Source organism: Manis pentadactyla, chromosome 15, assembly GCF_030020395.1.
Source record: "Manis pentadactyla isolate mManPen7 chromosome 15, mManPen7.hap1, whole genome shotgun sequence".
Lineage (NCBI taxonomy): Eukaryota > Metazoa > Chordata > Mammalia > Pholidota > Manidae > Manis > Manis pentadactyla.
In genome coordinates, this window is record NC_080033.1 from 10,962,885 (window position 1) to 10,983,550 (window position 20,666).

At 45.3% G+C, this 20,666-nt stretch overlaps 1 long non-coding RNA gene across 1 annotated transcript; it reads right to left on the reverse strand.

Annotated features, from left to right (window-relative positions):
* Positions 1-12,651: 12,651 nt before the first annotated feature.
* Positions 12,652-14,762, reverse strand: LOC130680931 (uncharacterized). Its single transcript, XR_008993976.1, has 2 exons — positions 14,478-14,762; positions 12,652-13,611 (listed from the first exon to the last, which is right to left on the reverse strand). It is a non-coding gene; the product is annotated as an uncharacterized LOC130680931 (long non-coding RNA).
* Between the last annotated feature and the right edge of the window lie 5,904 nt (positions 14,763-20,666).

The window sequence follows — 20,666 nt, forward strand, 5'->3', positions numbered from 1 at the left end:
AAATCATTTGATACTTGTCTTTCTCCACCTGGCTTATTTCACTGAGCGTAATACCCTCTAGCTCCATCCATGTTGTTGCAAATGGTAGGATTTGTTTCTTTCTTATGGCTGAATAGTATTCCATTGTGTATATGTACCACCTCTTCTTTATCCATTCATCTACTGATGGACACTTAGGTTGCTTCCATTTCTTGGCTATTGTAAATAGTGCTGCGATAAACATAGGGGTGCATATGTCTTTTTTGAATCTGAGAAGTTGTATTCTTTGGGTAAATTCCAAGGAGTGGGATTCCTGGGTCAAATCGTGTTTCTATTTTTAGTTTTTTGAGGAACCTCAGTATTGCTTTCCACAATGGTTGAACTAGCTTACATTCCCACCAGCAGTGTAGGAGGGTTCCCCTCTCCCCACATCCTTGCCAGCATTTGTTGTTCTTAGTCTTTTTTATGCTGGCCGTCCTAACTGGTGTGAGATGATACCTCGTTGTGGTTTTAATATGCATTTCCCTGATGATTAGTGATAATGGGCATCTTTTCATGTGCCTGTTGGTCACCTGATTTCTTCTTTGGAGAACTGTCTCTTCATATCCTCTGCTCATTTTTTGATCAGGTTATTTGCTTTTTAGGTGTTGGGGCGTGTGAGTTCTTTATATATTTTGGATGTTAACCCCTTGTCAGATATGTCGTTTACAAATATATTCTCCCATGCTGTAGGATGCCTTTTTGTTCTGTTGATGGTGTCCTTTGCCGTACAGAAGCTTTTTAGTTTGATGTAGTCCCATGAGTTCATTTTTGCTTTTGTTTCCCTTGCTCAAGGAGATGTGTTCATTAAGAAGTTGCTCATGCTTATATTCAGGAGATTTTTGCCTATGTTTTCTTCTATGAGTTTTATGGATTCATGACTTACATTCAGGTCTTTGATCCATTTGTGTTTACTTTTATGTATGGAGTTAGATAATAATCCAGTTTCATTCTCTTACATGTAGCTTTCCGGTTATGCCAGCACCAGTGGTTGAAGAGGCTGTTTTTCCCTATTGTATATCCATGGCTCTTTTATCGTATATTAATTGGCCATATATGTGTGGGTTTATATATGAGGTCTCTGCTCTGTTCCATTGATCTATGTGTCTGCTCTTGTGCCAGTACCAACTTGTTTTGACTACTGTGGCTTTGTGGTAGAGTTTGAACTTAGGGAGTGTGATACCCTCAATTTTGTTCTTCCTTCTCAGGATTGCTTTGACTATTGGGTGTCTTTTGTGATTCCATATGAGTTTTAGAACTATTTGTTCTAGTTCGTTGAAGAATGCTGTTGGTGTTTTGATAGGGATTGCATTGAATCAGTAGGTTGTTTTAGGCAGGATGGCCATTTTGACACTTCACAGCTTTTTTTTGAAGCCACTAAAGCCTAAGCGACTAACTCATCAAACTTCTTTCTGTTTGTCTCTGGATCAAATAATCTAAAAACCTAGTTAGCCCAAACTGATTTATCCAAAATGCTTATTTATTGAATTTGCTTTATTTCAGAAGTATCATTCTCAGCCTCACTGTCACAAAACAACAGTGGCCCCATTTACTGGTCATAGTAACAATAGTGACACCACCTACAGTAGCTCCATTTGCTGGGGCTTCATCTGGTAGATGGTTAAGAGGGTCCAGCTCCAGCTTTGACACTGAACTACTTGTGTGACCCTGGATAAGTCACTCAATTTCTCAATGTGTTAGTTTCCTCACCTGCAAAATGGGATGATTTAATAGTTGTTATGTTACAGGTTTGAGGTGAGAATGAAATGAGGGATTAAGACCTGTCTGTGCCTGGTACTTTGCAGTGTCACACATTATCTAAACCTGAAGCTCTATTTACATTTTTAAGGTAAAATTGACATAGAATAAAATGCATTATATAGAACACTACCATCTCCCCAAAAAGTTGTCTCAGGTCCCTTCCCGGTTAGTCTCAGAAGTGATGGTTCTGTGTGTCTGTCCACATAAATTAGTTTTGCTTGTTCTAGAACTTAGAACAAGTGGAATTATACTTCATGTATTCTTTTTTTTAAGACTTGTGTTACTCAGCATATGATTTTGAAATGCATCCACGTTGTTGCATGTTGTTTAAAAATGGCCAAAAAAATTTTATGAGCAGTTGTATCAGTTTATAGATCTGCCAGAGATGCATGAGGGTCTGGGATCCTTGCAGCATCTGGTGCTGCCTGCCTCTTTCAGTGTAGCCATTCTAGTGGGCGTGTACTGGTATCTCAGTGTGTTTTTATTTTCCTGATGACTGATGATAGAAATGATATAATGACTTTTTCATATGCCTATTGGTCAATTTGGTTGGGTTGTTTTCTTATTGTTCTTATTCAAGGTTCAAGTCTTTTATGAGATACCTGTTGTGAATGTTTTTTCCCCAGCCTGTGTCTTGCCTATTTATTTTCTTAAGGGCGTTTTGTATGAGCGGAAGCACTATTTTGGACTCAGTCCATTTTATCAATATAGTTAGTGATTGGTATGTCCTGAATTAAAAAATTTGTCTACCCCAAGGTTATGAAGATGTTTTTCTAGAAGTTTTACAGTTTTAGCTTCTGTATGGTGTAATTTTTGTGTATGGTGTGAAGTAAAAGGTAGGATTCATTTTGTTTCCATGGATAGTCAGTTATTGTACCATTATTTGTTGAAAACACTATCCTTTCCCCATTGAGTTACCTTGGTCAAAAATTAATTGATCAAAAACCAAAAGTTTCTGTGATGACTGCCCTTGAACGGTTCACCATGTAAGAACTTATTCACTATGTAAGAATTTGTTCACCATGTAAGAACTTGTTCGTTATGCTTCAGAAGATTGGAGACTGATGAGAATTAGGCTTGGGGTGGATTAATGACTGTGCATTGAGCATTGACTCCCCTATACAGAATTTTATTGTTGTTAACAACCATTTGATCAATAAATATGAGAGATGCCCTCTCAAAAAAAAATTAATTAATCACATATTGATACTTTACATTCCTTTGGTGGGTATTTCTACCTGTATACCAATAAACTTTGTCTTTATTATTAGAGTTTTATAGTAAATCTTGTCATCAAGTACCATTAATCTTTCAACTTTTTCTTTTTCAAAATTGTCTGGCTATGATTGATTCAACATTTAAATATAAATTTTAGTCTCTGCTTGACAAAAAACAAAAATTCTTTAAGAAATAAAGCTTGCTGGGATTTTGATTTTTGTTTAGGATTCATTTAGTCTATAGGTCAATGGAAGATTGACATCTTAACAATATTAATTTATCCAATTCTCGGACATAGTGTATCTCTCTGTTTTTTCTGTCTTACTCTATTTTCCTAAATAATGTTTTGTGGTGTACGGGTCTTACACATATTTTATTAAATTTATCCCTAGGGGCTCACAATTTAGAAGTGATGGAAAATTATGTATATTTTATTTCAGTACATATGAAAAGTACATACAACACGTGAGTATCACTCAGTTAAGTGTTACAAATCGAAACCGGTGAAGAGCCAGGAGGTTTCCTCTCCCCATGACCACTACTTCTCTCCTCCCAAAGGAAAACATTTTCCTGACTTTCTTAGCATTTTAGTGTTTTTGCTTGTGTTTGCATTTTACCTCCTAAGTCTGCATCCTTAAATGTATGACTTTGTGGACTTTGCATAAATGGCACATGAAATAGCTATTGGTTTGTGTCTGGCTCCTTTACTCAAAATCCTTTTTCTGAGATTCATCTTTTTTATTGCATAGAACTATAGTTCATCCTTTTCCTCACTTTATAGTAGTAATCCGTTTTATGAATATATGACAGTTTATCTGTCCTGTTCCTTTACCTTCATTTTTATGTAAATACAGCCTATGTACAGTAAAGTGCAAAGCTTTTAAGCATACAGCTTAAGGAGACATATTAATAATAGATACAGAATTTTTTTTGTACCCTGAATGGCTCTGTCCTGCCCCTTCTCCAGTTGATACCCCCTCAACTGGAACCACTATTGTGACCTTTCTTATCTAGAGCACCTCTGCCTATTTTAAAATGTCACATAAATGGAATCATATGCTATATATAGTATACAGTATGTACTCTATTTCTAAATTTTAAAACTTTGGAGGGAAGGTAATTTCAAATGTACAAAGAAATTTCAAGGATAAGTATGGTAGAAATAACATGCATTATACTCTACCAAGATTTGCGTTGGGTTAACATTTTAACCATTTCCAATATCATTTGTCCCCTACCCCTTTCATCTATCTATCTAATACTTTCTCTGAATCATTTAGGGTAAATGACATACACCATGGTCCTTTACCCCTCAATACTTCAGTGTGTATTTCCCAGGAACAAACATGTTCTCCGATAGAGCTGCAGTACAGTTACCAACTTCAGTAAAGTTAACAATGACACGGCACTTCCATCTCTACTGTTTGTATCCCAGTTTTGTCAGTTTGAGAAGCAGTTTGACAGCTTTGTAAAGAAATGGCAGAGTGTTATTGTATGAGTGACACCACACTCTGGAGGCATTAGGTAATTAGAGGCCAAGATTCTGGAGGCAGACCACTGGGGGGTGTGTGATCCAGCCTTTGTGCCCCATCAGCAAAGTGACATGGATCAGGTTATGGCAACCTTTTCATGCCTCAGTTTCTCCAAAAGTAAAAAGGGGGATACTTTAGAGACATCTAATTGAAAATATTTACAATGAATTGATACACTGTCTGGGCTTTGCTTTAAAATAATTCTGATTTTTTTTTTAGGTGCAGGGCGAGGGACTTTTTGAGAGTACAAATGAAACTATGTTGGCCATGAAATAGCTAAATGTTGAAATGGATGATGGATATATCATTATGTCTACTTTTGTAAATGCTTGAAACCTTCCATAATAAAATTGTTCTTTTTAAAGAAAGAAAAATAAAAGTGGGGAGGGTGGATATTAGTTAATAATTACATGCTTTAGAGGATTTTTATAAGGAGGTATTAAACAAATTAATCTAAATTAAATCTAAGTAAAACATTTAGCACAGTGCCTGGCACTCGGCAAGTGCTGTCAGTGTTAGCTGTATTGGTCTTGTTCCTCCTTCGGGCTCAGAAGCAGTCAGATAAATCACCACCAGGTGGCGCTATCTCCCAACTCCACCGGATTCCGGGTTCATGCTTAGCCCCGAGTTTGAATCCTGCTCTGCAGCTTCCTACCTGAGACTTGGGACGTTTACTATCTCTGAACTTCATTTTAATCATGTATAGAATGGGGGCAATAAGAGTATCAGCTTCCAAGTGGTTAGGATGGTTGAGAGACAATGACGTAAAGCATCTAGTGCATACCTTTCCGGGCACCTGTCTCTGGGGCTGGATCTGCCTGGGGACCCAGAGTTCCTCGTCTTTCCTTTGGGGATTCCCCAACTGCCCAAGAGACTGAATTCTGAGAGAGGCTGCACAATGGGTAAGCTCTTTCTCCCCTACCTCAGCCGCATCCATTCCTACCGCAGGCCAGCCCTCCAGCCACTAGATGGCGCAGTCTTCCTAGAAGACAAGAACTTGGAGATACCCAGTTTCCTTAAGTGATTAAGATGCCCCTCAGTCTCCTTCTTTATAAATGTATTTCTATATATAAAATACACCAATCACACCTGCAGCATGAGGTTCAACATGATATTATAAGGGAAAGCATTTAATACAAGGCTTGGAACAAAGAGCTGCTCCTATCAACATTAAAATATTAGGATGAATAAGCTACTATTTTGAGGGCTTATTATGTGTGGGGCATATAACATTGTGAATTCTCATAGTAATGATCTAGATATTGATCACCATACAGGAGAGGGAACTGAGGCTCAGGGAGGAGGGGTTACCTGTCGAAAGTCACACAACTGGTACATGGCAACTTTGGGATTTAAACTCAAGCAGCCTGTCTCCAGAATCTGTACTGCAAGCTGTTATTCTAGACTAGACTCCTTCACCCTCTTAAAACAAGTTACATGCCCGGAATTCAAGTTTCTTCTGGGCCTGAGGTCTTTGAACTTCCATCCTGGCCCCCTCCTGAACAGGAAGGGATGATTCAAGAAATACAAAGCCCTTCCTGCCCGTTGACCACACCACGGGGCTGCGGTCCTCTATCTTGAGCATCCATCATGATCACCTAGAGTCCTTGCTGAAACAGAGATTGCTGGGCCTACCCCCAGTGTTTCTGATTCGGTAGATCTGGGCTGGGGCTTGATAATTTGCATTTTTAACAAGTTCCAGTTGATGCTGCTGGTCTGCAGGCTTCACTTTGAGAGCCACTGAATTATGGCAGAGCACCAAGATGAAGAAGTGGACCCTGATTGGCCACATGGAGGAGAGCACTTGCCATCTTGGGTAACCTGCCTACCTTGAGAGGGCCAAAAACGAGAGAAAGAACCTTCTATTTTATTTAAGCCACTATATTTTGGGATCTATTGGTTACAGCAACTTGGCCTTTACATTAATTAACACAGATATTCTCCAGGCCTTCTTCTTGGAAATGCCCTAATAGACAGCCTTGGTCCCACCAGTCATCAGTAACTTGGCCAACATCTTCCCGCAAGTCCAGCTGACTCCCCTCAGGGGCCTAGTGACTGTGGCTGGTGGCCAAACAGTGAGTGGCTGTACAGTGGTGCAGGTTGTTCACTGCACAAGGAATGAGCACACATCCTGCTCACATTTCACCTGCCAAATCATGCACCTTGGTACACAGGAAAATACTTTTTTATTTAAGAAAGCGACATTCATCAAACTTTGAGGAATGGAGCTGTCCAGATGAGATCCTTTTTTAAAAATTTATCCACCTAGAGGGACACCTTTTTCTAATTAACACAAAGACACCCAGTTGGCTCTGAGTTCAGATTCAAGAACCAAGAGTTGTCAAGATTTCTGGTGTTATAGGCAACTTCCATGGCATTCCCCAGAACTGAACCATCTCCCTGATACTGGTTTGAGGGAATTGTCCAAATAGACCTGAAATCTGGCAATTAGGGGCCTGTGGTTGATCGAGGCCATGGTAAGACCCCGGAACAGGAAGAACCCTGGAAGGAAAATCCTCCTTGAAACCCCCTCCAGGCTGGCCTGGAAGGACAAAGTGGAGAACTTCAGAGAAGAGGACTAGAGGTATGTTGGTTGTCAACGGGAGTCACCTCACTGCCGAGCTGTTGGCAGTCAGAATGTTTTTAGTGCCATGTGGCCTAATTGTTGAGAAAGGCAGTCTCATGTGTACCATCTTTTGACCCCAGCTCAGCTGCGTAAGAGCAGGCCTTGGTCCTGGAACACTTCTTTACCAAGACATAAGGAGCCCGCATAGCCTGTTCAGGCTTATAATTTTGTGAAGAAATATCTTTCCCTGTCTCAGACTCCAGGCGTATTGTCTTGTTCTGCTTAATCGCATGTGTCAGTGGCTCTCAGGCACACCCCCAGCTTTCTGAATTTCAGACTGCATGGGGAGGGGTTGGACAGGAATTTCACTGCAGCACCAAGTTAGGGGTGTGCGGTCGCATCATCGGTGCTGGCTGTGGAGTGGATCCACTGGCCGGCGGACTGACGCCTTGCAAGGGGCAGGGTCTGGTGCCCTCCATCTCTCTCCTGCTACATGTAAAGGCTGTGCCACTTTTGCCTGATGGGCATGTGTGGTCTGTGCCCCGCCACCTCGAGTCATGCACTGTTCACTGCTGTGGGTTGCATTTATTTGCCTTTTATCCTTGGCCCCACAGCCTGATCACCCAGTGAACTGGTGAAACAAGAATCTTGGATCAACAGTGGATTTCACAACGAAGATACTTAATTTATCTTACAAAGCAAGGAGTCTGAAGGTGTAAGCAGTGCCAGAGCTGAAGCAATAACTCAACGAGGGAATAAAACACACTGTTTACTCTGTTCTTTTGCTCCATAATCTTGTTTGTTGATTTTTAGGCCTTGCGTGACCTTCTCCAAAACAAGCAAGCAAAGGGCAGCCTGAACTTTAAGAGGGCTTGCCTCACATTCTGCTCTCTTTTTATTAAAGGGGAATAATCTTTTTCTGGGAACTCTGTCCCAGGAATCCCCCTAATAGCTCACAGACCACCTCTTTGTCACATGGATACCCCTAGCCACAAGGAATTCTGGTAAAATGAGTATTTCCAAACTCTTCTGTGGGACACGGACCTTTGCAATTTGAAGAAAGAGGATGGGAGTGGCTGTGGTGTAGGCAACCCACAGGTTCCACTGCAGGGAGACAGAGCATGGTTTCAATCATCACTTGGCTGTAGATTTTGGACATCTGACTGACACCTCACACCTCACTCAGAGTTCCTTGATGAGACACTGGCACAGCAATTAGACTTTATGTTGGGGAGGAAGGTAAATGAATTTTCAGTCATGTGTGGGAGAGTTGCTTTTGTGTGGGGTAGGGCATTTTTGAGTTGCATGTATGAGCAGGTCTGTGTGTCTCAATGCTGGTCTCTAAAACGTGGACTAGGACTGAGGGATGTACTGTTTACTGTCACCCAAGCATACCCTCAATTCCTGCCTGGCCTGGTAACCCCTTGATTTGGGGAACTTCCTCTGCAACATCTGGCCCTAGGCAGCCCGTCATTCCCTTTCCTGCCCCTCCCACCCCCACCATCCTCAAGGGTGCCCCAGTGGCTACCATCATAAACTCTTGGTGATTGGCCCAAGGATGGGCATGTGACCCAGGCAGAGCCAATCAGAGTCTCTCCTGAGTTAATGGGAAACTGGGACTGTCAGTGACCATTCTTCTTACCAAAAGATGTGAGGGTGACAGCAGAATGAAGCCCTAACACCAGGCGGGGGAGGGCAGGGGCAAAGGAGGTTGGGCGTGGAGAGAGGGGGTGTTACTGAAGCCAGGTGCAGTTACACAATCCCAATTAACCAATGATAGGAGCTAATGAACACTGCCCCTCTGTTCCTTTCTGCTTTCTTAACTGGTCTGAGCAGAGTTATTGCAGCTGGAAGAGAAACGCCATTTATGTATTGATTATCAGTCTTCTCCACAAACATCCATGTTCCACGAGGGCAGAAACTTTGGTTTCTGGCTGAATTCCAAGTTCTTAGAACAGTGCCTGGTGCAAAATGGGAGCTCAATAAATATTCGTTGGGTTAATCAACCAGTTCTGACTATTCTGTTTCCATGACCGGAACCCTTTTGTGCGACCATAATGAGCTGACCTCCCAAATTTGTGCCTGGCCTTCCAGAGTTGTTGCTGGGAAGTGGCTGTCTAGTGAGTGTTACGTTAATGAGACCGAGCATCTGGGTGCAATCCTCTCTACTCTTTCCCCGAGTTGGCAAGATAGAAGAGCCACAAAATGGGTGGGGTGGGGGGTGGCGAACCCCATCAGTCTCCTCAAGTCACCACTAGGGGGGCGATCCACCAAACCATCACCTAAATGAGGTGCGAATGAGAAATACACTTGTGTTAAGCCACTGAGATTTGGGGGTTCTTTGTTACAACAGTTATCTTCTCCTGACTATTACACCTCAGAGTCATACTACCCTCCTCCCTCTCCCACCCCCATAGTCTGTCTCACCCCCTTAGATCCAGTCTCCAAACCAGAGTGCATTTTCTAAAGCACAAATCTGTGACCTTTGCTTCAAATCCTTCATGAGTCTCCAAGGCCCTAAGAAAAAGTCAAAATTCCTCAGAGGGACATTCAAAGATTTTGCTAACAGTCCAAGGGAACTCTCTGGATCCTTTTTCCAAAAGCTTCCCTCATGGGCCCTCTGGCCTAAGCACTTCCCTTCTTACCTCTAACCAAACACAACACACAGTCTCATGGCTCCTGGTCCCTGCTCCTGCCAGCCCTTCTCCTTGCAGTGCCCATCATGGGCCAGGCTGTGTTCAGGATCAGTGTGGAGTCAGCAGCTTGGATAGGTCCTGATGGGTGACCAGGGTCAGCATTCACTGAGTGACCAGGAGCCAGATCAGTGCCCTGGCTGACGCAGGGCTTGGGCTTCAGATTGCTAATTTTTAATTTTCTTGGAATGTTTACAGATCTGTTGTCGGCTGATACTTTGAGATATCTGAGCCCTGGCCCATCAGGTGCCAGAGAAAGTTCAACATCTGGGGTTGTGGGACTCTGTATCAGAGTAGAGCACCTTGGCCCCCAGCCTGTCCCTGGAGCCCCAGAGCCCCCTCCTTGTCCTGCTAGGCCAGGGGCTCAGATCCCCCCATGAATGCATTTAGTAGGTAAAGTTTTTTAAGCAAGGTATCTGCTAAGCTTAGTACACTCACGTCCTCAATGAGTCTTCAAATAACCCTATGAGAGGAGTACAATTTTACCCCCATTTATAGGTAAGGAAAACGAAGCACAAAGAAGTCAAGACATTTTCCAAGCTCACACAGCTAGTAAGTGGCTGGTCCAGATTTCGAATTTAGACCAGTTACTTCAGGTCTGCACCCCCATACACTCCCCATTTTGCAGCCGGGAAACTGAGGCACAGTGAGGGGAATGGGCTTCATCAGGATCATACAGGAAGGGCTAGTGTATTCCTCTTTCAAAGGCACAAAGAAGTACCTGATGGATTCTGGGGCCAACCGGGTGGAGGCACTTCTCAGCAGGAAGAGTACGTAGAGTGGGCGAGACATCAGAACACAGTTCCAGAAAAAGGGATTAAGGGCCAGTGCCCGCTTTGTCCACAGTGTTCATGGTGTCCTCAAGAAGGGCATGAAAGAAAAATGTGCAGGATGTCTACAAACACTGGGTTCTGATCCAAGACTTGTGCCTCCTCTCTGCCAGTGTGGTCCTTCCCAGGGCTGCAGCTTGCTGGGGGAACTTACACAGGATCCTTTCTTCCCTGGCCCTCTGTCCCTTCATTTTCAAGTTCAGGGTGGGGGAGGGGGTCCCCTCTATGGTTCTAAGGTGGCCTTTGGAGGCAGACACAGCCTGGGTCCAAGCACACCTCTGCCACCTGCTCGCGGGTGACCTTAGCATCTCTGAACCTCGGTTTCTCCCTCCATGAGGAGTGGGGGTTAAATAATACAGGTCTGTCAAGCGTCCAGGTAGTGCTGACTCACAGCAGGCACTGTAAGGAGAACGTTCTTGTTGTCATGACCGTCTGGTTAAGTTAACATTGGCAGTAGTGTGAAGAAAGCTTATTGTTTAAGGGTCTTGGAGTCCGGCCAACCTGGAATCAAATCTGTCTCTGCCACATTCCAACCCTGACCAGAGACCACCCAGCTGATTCAGACACCAATGGGAGAGGTCACCACAGTCATGAGTGTAAATTGCTCAGTGCAATGCTCAGACTAAGGGCTCTGTCAACATCAGTTCTTATTAGCTTATGATTCTAAGATCTTGGGGTTCTAAGAGACTGTAATTTTAAGATAAAAAAATTCATTCCAAGATTCAGTCTGCAAGGGGGGCACCTCCCACAGCCCCTGCCCTGCCAGGTGGGGCACCTGCCCTGGAGGGCCTCCCCTTCCCCCCAACGAGGGTGCTCAGGCCCCAATCTGCTCATCTAGAGCAGTAGCAAGCCCAGGGCAACTCCCAGCCTTTGTGTGCTCGGGAACTTCCCAGCCAGCTTGCGTCCCAGCCAGAACCCCACTGCGGCCTTATCCTCGGCACATCCCCTCCCTAGCTGCCTTGATGCGACTCATCACTGCCTTCTGTTCATTTTACTTCCTAAATATCTTTCCAATGCATCCACCCTCTGCATCTCCACCAGTGTCATGGATTGACACAGCCTCAGGGTGTCGGGCTCCCTGCACAGCTCCCCCAAGTGGCTCACCTGCCCCCTCCTCACAGCAGCCACAGTCTTTTCGGCAAAGTGCAGGTCTGATTACATCCCTGCCCTCTGCACTTGGGATGAAGGTTCGGGCCATGGCCAGGTCCCTGTAGGGTCAGCCTTGGTGTCCAGTCACCAGGGATTTCTATGACTCATGACCTCAATGCATTCAGGCCACTTCCCGAGGGTCTGCCCTTGGGTGACTGCCCAGCGGAAGCAGCAGGCCCCCCTGCAGCCCCTTACTCAGGTTTGGTTTGCTTCAGACTACTACCCGACATGGTGCTTTGTATCTGCTTAGTACTTACTGTCTGTCTCTCCCACTAGAATGCAAGCCCCGGGAAGGCCAGAAATAACTATCAAAATCTATTAATAAAAATCAGCATCACTAAATATCAAGAAGAAATGGATGGGTGAACTCTGAGAGGCCATCTGGAAAGACCCCTGAATCAGTTCCTTGGGGCTGCTGTACCCAAGTGCCCCAACCTGGGCGGCTTTAACAGCAGACACATGCCATCTCCGTTCTGGGGGCCTGAAGTCCAAGATCAGGTTGTCTGCAGGGCCGGCTCCTCCTGCGGGCTGGGAGGGGGAGTCTGTTGCAGGAGCCTCCCAGCATCTGCGCCGTGCAGGCAGGCTTTGGCGTTCCTCAGTTTGGAGATGCATCATCCTTTTTCCTGCCTTCATCTTCACGTGGCCCTTTCCTGTGCATCTTGGTGTCCAGATTTCCCCTTCTTATAAGGACACAGACACACTGGATAAAGGCCCATCCTTCCCCAGTATGACCTCATCTAAGTATGTCTGCAAAGGCCCTATTCCCAAATAAGGTCACATTCTGAGATACAAGGGGCTATGATTTCTGCATATGAATCTGGCGGGACACGAGTCAACCTGTAACTCAGTTATCTCATCTGGCCATCGCCTCAGGCTTTACTTAGCAATCATGCTGCCTCTGCCTCAGAGCTGGGTTTCAAGATCTTCCTACACTCTGGTCTAAATACAATCCTCCTAGCAAGATGCCTGATGCAGGCTGCCAGTGAGGTCTGCCAGCGACACCTTCAGCTAGTCCCAGGGCCTCAGCAATCAGCGTGGGGTCACTTCTGTCCCAACCAGAACCAGCCAAGTCCAGGAAGCTGTGTGTCCAGGAAGGAGGGGGCAGAGTCTCCTTTTTCAGGGTGGACATCATTCTCCCACTCATTTCCTATCCTCACCTCGAAGCCAGAAAAATCTCTACCAGCTCAGGCTACAGAGTCCGTGGTACATTTCCTTATCTGTTATTCCTGTTTGAATGATTTCCATCCTGCTGTGGGATAGAGTTTGGAAACTCAAAAGCAAAGAAACAAGTCCCCTTTCCTCTGATTCCTTTTGTGTCATCCCTTCCATGAAGCAAAAATTGCAAACTATCTTTATTGGCCAAATGGTCAAAGGGCCAAGACACAGGAAGAAATGAATGGGAAGGAAATCTTGGTTACTATTTGGCGTTGGTAGGGCCGGCTTCGGGGGCCGTCTCTTTCTTTGGCTTGTGGATGGCCAGCTTCTCGCTGTGTCCTCATGTGGTCTTCCCTCCGTGGGCACATACGTGCCCCTGGAGTCTCTCTGCATCCACACATCCTCTTCTTGTCCAGATACCCGTTAGACTGGGTTAGGGCCCCACCCAAGCAGCCCCAGTTGTGCTTGATCACCTCTTTAAAGTTTCTATCTCCAAACACAGTCATTCTGAGGTGCTGGGGGTGAGGGTTTCCACGTAAGAATCCAGCCCGTGACACCAATCCTTCCTCTCCTTCCCTCTCATTTTCTGCTGTGGTTCCCCACTGGCCAAAGCCACCCGGAATCTGAGACTGTCCATCCAGGTCAGTCTCCTGGGGCCCAGAGCAGGTGGAGAAGGGTGGATGGTGGATCTAGAAGGCAAACGGAAGACACTTCGTGGAATTCTGTTGCCATATGTCTCACCTCCATAAACCTTTGCCTACTTACCAAGAAAAGTTACTTAGCGGATTTCCTCTCCCACCATCACCACCATCTGTGTGCTTCAAGCAGGTGGGGGCCAGGGCTCTGGCCCCAAATGGTTTCTTTAAAACAGTGATTCTCACATACAAAGGAGCAGGTGGCTGTGCAGGAGCTCCTCGCCCACCTTCAGCCCCCTGCCTGGTTCTCCATGGTGGGCCAGGAAACCAGCTACATCGTCCAGGGACTCCTCCTTCCCAACAGGGCTGCATCCATGTTCTAGCTTCTTCCCAGAATTTGGGGCCCCATACAGTTCCTCCTGAGCTGCAGCAGGCCCCTAATGGAGTGGCAATCATCTGTTGGGCAGTGATAACTCTCTTTGCTCATGACAATGGACTGTCAAGCCTGTGTCCCAGTCCACACCCTGTTCCTCCTCCTCAGTGTATTGTCCTCACCATGGTCCTCTAGACATATCATGTGAAAAGGGAGATGGGTATTTACTAAGCTCATGCTCCTCTACTGGTCCCCTTCTGCCTTCCCAAATTCCCAGTGGTTGATGGGGTGGAGCATTGCTTCCAGTAGAGTCATGTATATTTCCATCCACTGATTCCTTCCACAGTGAATTTTCTAGAACATAGCTAGACCATGTCATTCCCTGCTTAAAACCCCCTGTGGCTCCCTACTGCCCTTAAGACAAGATTCCCTTTTTGGCCTGATACTGGAGACTTTCATCCTCAAACCCCAGCCCCTTCTCCCACCATCTCCCTCCACATACTTCTTTTCTCAGTAACCCACACTCTTCACCAGACCCCAAACGCACCACCCATTTTCCTGCTTGCTGGTCTTTTCTCCTGCTGATTCTTCTGGGATGCAGAGGCTCATTTTGGAGCCGGGTAAGGGCTCAGGCTGCTAATGAAGATCCACTATTTGGAAGTCACCTGCTATTTTGAGGTTGTCCAGGCTCTGCTCACTTAGACCTAGGGGCGATATTCCAATTTCTGGGCATGAGATACGGAGTTCCCCAAAGGTTGCTTCAGCCGTGCCCTGCCTCCACAGTCTCCTGCCCGTCTTTGGAGCACTATATCCACAGACTCCCAGGAGACCTTGCTTGTGGTACTTCCCTCCTTTCAGTAGCCTCTCTTGTAAGCATGTGGGAAGGGGAAGGATAAACATATATTCAACTGAAATGTGTTTCCCAGCAGTATTACATATGTCATCTCACGTAATCTCCTCAGCAACCCCTGGGGATCATTAGTCCCATTTCTTAGATTCGACAGTTATCTACATTATTAAATGCTCACCCCAGTGAGTGTTCTTACTATCTGTCAACATAGAAAGATATTAGAGTATTATTGACTCTGTTCTCTATGCTGTACTTTCATTCCCCGTGACTACTTAATATTGGGTGTTGGTGTTTATCAGCAAACCTCAGATGGGAGTGGAACCTGCTGGCCAAGGTCCGCCAGGACAGGAGCCCAGGGCCTTGGAGGCTGAAGTGTTTTGTGGACAACACAGTGGAGACCAGGAAGCCCCGGGTATTGCTGAGGAGGGTGGAGAACATGGTCTGATCTCAGTTCCAAAAGGAATTCCTCTGGAGATCAAGTGCTTGTTGCTCAGAGTGCGCATTAGCCCTTAGGGGCTGGTACCGAGGAGGCCTGTGCTCAGGAGTGTTAACTGAGAAGACTCCCCTGGCTTTGGCCCCTTTCTTTATACCTTTGCTGGGTGAACTTAACATTAATTCTCTGAGCTGAAAATCCCACGTCCTTCCAGAAATGTCACATTATAGTTCCAAGTAGGGGTGATATTACAAGTGTCTAACACCTGTACAATGATCTGGCAGGAACAGGGTGGGGAGGCCCCTTGCTTGTTAACCCTTTAGGTGCTGGATTCTGAGAAGGACTCGGGGCCCTGGGGTGGGCCAGGGCCATATGGGAACAGTATAGAAAGCTGGATTCTCAGGGTAGTGGATTTTTGCCAACCAGCTCAGGAAGTACTTAGATATTTTACCAATATTACACCTTGGCTCCCAGATCCTAAAATTCTGAAGTTCCATAATTAAGGGACTCCACAGTTCCATATGTCAGTGTAGCAATGGCAGGGAAGAGCGAGGACTCAAAATTCAGACAGACCTCCCTTTAGTTCTGCCCCTGACAGTTCCTTCAGCTCTTGTAGTCCTTGTTTTGCCATGTGCAATGGAGTGATGCCTGTCATGTATGAGCCCAGGATTAGCATGAAGCAAATGATCACTTCATGGGAATTGTTGCTGGGGTATTCGTGAGGCAAAATGATGCTATGGTTAAAAGCGTGAGCCCTGAGGTCAGGCAGACCCTGTTTAAGTCTTAGGTATGCTGCCTTCTAGCTGTGTAACCTCGAGCGAGGCCTTCCTTTCTTACCTAACTCTCCCCATCTTGCCCACTCAACTCCAGCCACACAGGCTCCCTTGCTGTTCCTGAATACACCTGGTCTACTCACCTCAGGGCCTTTGCACTGACTGGCTCTTATGCTTGCAATGCTGTCCCCTAGTATACCCGTGGCTCCCATCCGCACCTACTCTAGGGTTTTGCTCAAATACTCTCCTTCTCAGGGAGGCCTCCCCTCTGCTCCAGCACTTCCTTCATCTACCCCTGTGGGTAAAATTGTAATATTTCCAGAATATCTTGCCTGGCTTTAGTGCATATGCATATCAATAAGTGTTCCTCAGGGATGGATATAAGTTCATCTCCATATTAATGGCTAATTACCTGGTGTGGGTAAAATTGTAACATTTCCAGAATATCTCGCCTGACTTTAGTGTACCTGCATATCAATAGGTGTTCAGAGGTGGAAAGAAGTATGGCTTTAGTACATTTGCATCATTCCTCAGGGGTGGAGAGAAGTTCATCTCCATATCTATGGGTAATTACCTGGGCAAGGAGGGCTTATTTGTACCTGAGAGGTGAGGAGGAGGGCTGGTTTTGGGGCTACTGGAGGAGGAAAGAGAGATGGCCATGGGCTGCAGTTTGTAAGCAAAAAACGGATTTCAAACTTTATTTCTCCCTCTGACTGATTTTGATTTTAGAGGTATTTTGCCCCTGGGATTTCATCTCCCTGGAGTTACAACCCCTCCTAACTTTATGTTGACCACAACACATAACATCATCCGATAGGCCATACATTTTGCTTGTTTATTTATTATCTGTTTCCAAACACACCAGAATGTAAACACTTTGAAGACAGGGGTTTTTGTCAGTTTTATTCACAGCTATTGTTCTAGGTACATAATAGGTACCAAGTAAAATTTGGTGAGTCAGTGAGTGAGTGAATGAATGAATACAGTTGACATGGAGGATGAATGGATGTGCCAAATATGGTTTATCCATACAGCAGAATATTCTCAGCCTTAATAAGGAAGGAAATTCTGACACACGCCGCACTATGGATGAACCTCAGGGATACTGTGTAAAATGAAATTAGCCAGACACCAAAGGATGCATGCTGTATGATTCCTCTTTTTTTTCCCCTCTCCCCATGATTCCTCTTATTTGAAGTACCTAGAGTAGGCAGATTCATAGAGATGGGTGGTGGCTGGGGCTGGCCGAGGGGCAAATGGAGAGTTCGTGTTTAGTGGGTAGTCTCAGATTTGCAAGATGAAAAGCTGGATGGTGGTGAAAGCCGCACAAAAATGTAAATGTACCTCATACTGCTGAACTGCACACTTAAAAATGGTTAAAATGGTACAGTTTTATGTTATATATATTTTACCACAATTAAAAACCTATCAATCTTCGGAAGAAACCTGAAATAGGGGGCCTTACACCTACTCCACTGGCTTGTTGAAAAGCAAGGCGATCCATGTGAGCCTTCAGCAAATACATGTGATTTTTATTTTTATTCATACAAAATTCTAAATTGTCACCCCTCTGACTAGAGAACGGCACAGAATTGTGAAGCAGGTGTAGTATAAACCCTGGGCAGCTTTTTCCCTTTCCTTTTTTGTAATGTGAGTGCCTGATTTAAGCTTCCAAAGCTAAGACATCCATTTCAAAGAGGCATCCACTGCAAGGACGGCTCTCTCTTGAATAAACGATAAACGCATGGCCAGCCCCACAGCTAGATAAAGAGCCAGGCCACCTCCTCCCACTGAGGCTCCTTTCTTCTAGTGATCTTGGTTGGTTTCGTAATGGACCATTTGTGCCACACACGTTTTCTTTTCCTATACTTTAAATTCTGGCTCTGGTGTTTTAAATTCCCTAATAAAGAATGAGCCCATAAAACCCTAGGCCCCCACCCTTGACCCCAATAAAGCAGAACCCCAGCCCGTACATGCTGTCTCTCAACTTGCGACCGTGCTGTATTGCTCCAGGTGTGCTGTGTAATTTCCAGGTTCTGTAAGTAATAAACCTTAACTTTTAAAGTTTTCTGGTGGTTGTTGCTGAAGGACATTTTGCAGTCATAAGAACCGTAAGGGCTGCTCCAGTCACATTGGTTATTGACGTGCTGAGACCTGCACATAGAACACTTGGCTTATCCAGCAGGGTTGGAGGGTTGCCCTTTACCTGCAACTTGTTGAATAACCACCTGACCCAGGCAGGTAGCACCATCTGGAAGGCAGCACTGCTTGCTGGGTGTCTGGCTCACTACCGTGTGCTTTGCATATGGGTCCTGTGCTGCAGATGGCATGCAACCCCAAAGGTCATGGCTGCTGTAATAATCCAACAATCTCCCTAGAGCAGTGTGATCAAGGCCATATGGTCTAATGAGAAGATTAGGATACTAATTATAAAGGCCTTCACTGGCTGTTCATGAGAGTAACGGTCTTTCAGTGCCTCAAGGCCAAGGAGAGCTCAGGAAGAAAGATTGGATCAAAATGCTATTGTATCCTCCCAAAGACAGGCTCTGGCCTAAAAGATTCCTGTAGGTGAGGCAGATGGGAGACCACTGAGTCCTCAGTCATGCCCAGATTATGGTCCTAACCCAGAAGAGTGAAATAACCTTCCAACTGGAAACCAATGGCACCGCCAGAGGGAAAATACAAAAAGTTCTACAGTCTCTGTGTCACCACTTAGCTCAATACAGATGCTTTGCATCCCCTGACCTGGGATATTGTGGGTCCAGTCCCTGGCAGGATGTTGCTAAAATACTAAGGGACAAATATTAATGTCTAGAACATCTGGTACCAGAGCCTCCTAAGAACCCCGAGGAGATATACCAGCTCCTTGATAAATGCAAAACCCTATGAAGGCTTCCTGGGAGTTATTCAGTGCCATTTATATCAATATGCCAAGATTCTGGTGTCATGCTCCAGAGGCCTAGGGGCTTTCCACACAGGCCCTGTGCATATCATGCCAGCAGAGGCAGACCCCACTCCTGGAGCAGTCTCTTTCCAGGCACACTGGAAAGGAAAGTGGTCACCTATGAAGGGGTTCACAGTGACACTGCTGTGGGGGTGGAGTTCGTTGTCCTAGGTTCTTGTCCCCGCTGCAACAAAGACTGAAGGGCAGAGACACAGTAGTGAAGTGGAGCAAAAGTTTTATTTGAATGCCCTTGAAGGGAGGGATGGGCTAAAGTCAAGGTAGATAAAGGCAGGTTTACTTGAATAAAGCAGAGAAGAAGGAAAAACAGAGGGAGGAAAGGGATGCTCACTAAACTGCTGCTCGGGCATAACCCCTTGCCAGCTCCTAAAGCCAGCGTCACCTGGAGTCCAGTGTCCGCTTGAATTTGCGTAGCGTGGGAACTAAGTTCCTACCACCCCAGGATGATTTGGGGGAACCGCAGAGCAGTGGATGGAGTGAGATGATGCTCTGAGAACTTCCTAAAGGCAAAAATATTTTCAGGCAGGCTACTAAGGAGCATGACTGTATAGCTGCAGTTCCATCCAGGTCACCCAGGCAGTGGGAACTTGCAGGCCCAAATCAGAGCTCTCAGTAGCCCCTCCCTCCCTATCTGGAGTGGGACATAGTGACGACTTATGCTTAAAGTGTGGGAAATAGAATGAAACAGCAAAGTGACAAAGACCCATTAGAAGAGCACAGAGACAACATGTAATGGGTTGAGTAGTAAGAAGTCTTTTAAAAATACCCACTCCAAGAAAGGGGACTGCGGACCACCTCTGAGAGGACAAGGTATGCCCAAAAGCTGGGATTCACCTTTTAAGGAGTTTCAGGAATGGGCTGAAGGTGAAGGGTTGGTGGCACACAGGCTTGTCAGGTGGTCTCGTGATGTTTATCTCTGGTGAGGGACAATATGTCTTTTTCTATAGCCAGTCCTCTAGATAATTCTGTAGTACAAACCTTTTATTCTCCTCTACGATATTGGCCACTCCCAAGAATTGGGAACACATCTGTTAAAACTGCCTGCCTTTCCTTAAGAGAAGTCATTGGCTGATTACCAAAGAATGTTAGGAATCTAACTTCCCAATTCTGTTTCCAAAGTGGAATCTTAGCCTTAAGAGAAGCTCCTCCTGTTCTTGTTACGCTCATATTGGCATTTTTTAAGGAAAATTAATCATAATGCTTGACTCATGTCCCTGCCCTATCTAACCTGCATTAGCTAAGGGCAAGTCTCAAGGTCAGCCCAGATTCAGAGCATGAGGAATCAACTCACATGGCAAAGGGCGTGAGTCCTTTCTGGCTTAATCTCATCAACTCCCTGAGTTCTTCGTGGGCCCCGCCCTCTTTTGATCCCACTCATATCTGTCTTTCTGCCTAACAACATCGTCCAAAATTTTCTAGCAACAACATTAAAGATTAACAGGAGAAAAACAAGAAGTAGAAATGGAGATAAAAAACTATATCTTAACTGAAATCCAACTTTCTTATATGCCACAGGGAGGAGTGAGGGGAGCTAATTGGCTATGATGGGGTTTTTTGTTTGTTTGGAACAGGCTCTGATTTATTACTTGCAGCTGCCAAAATGTGTCAGCTGGTCAGTATCTCTAAAGACCCTAAAATCCATAACTTCCTTTAAGATCCCCCTGGGCTATATGCTCACTCCTCCCAAGATACCACAGATCCTGAGCCCCCTTGGCTTT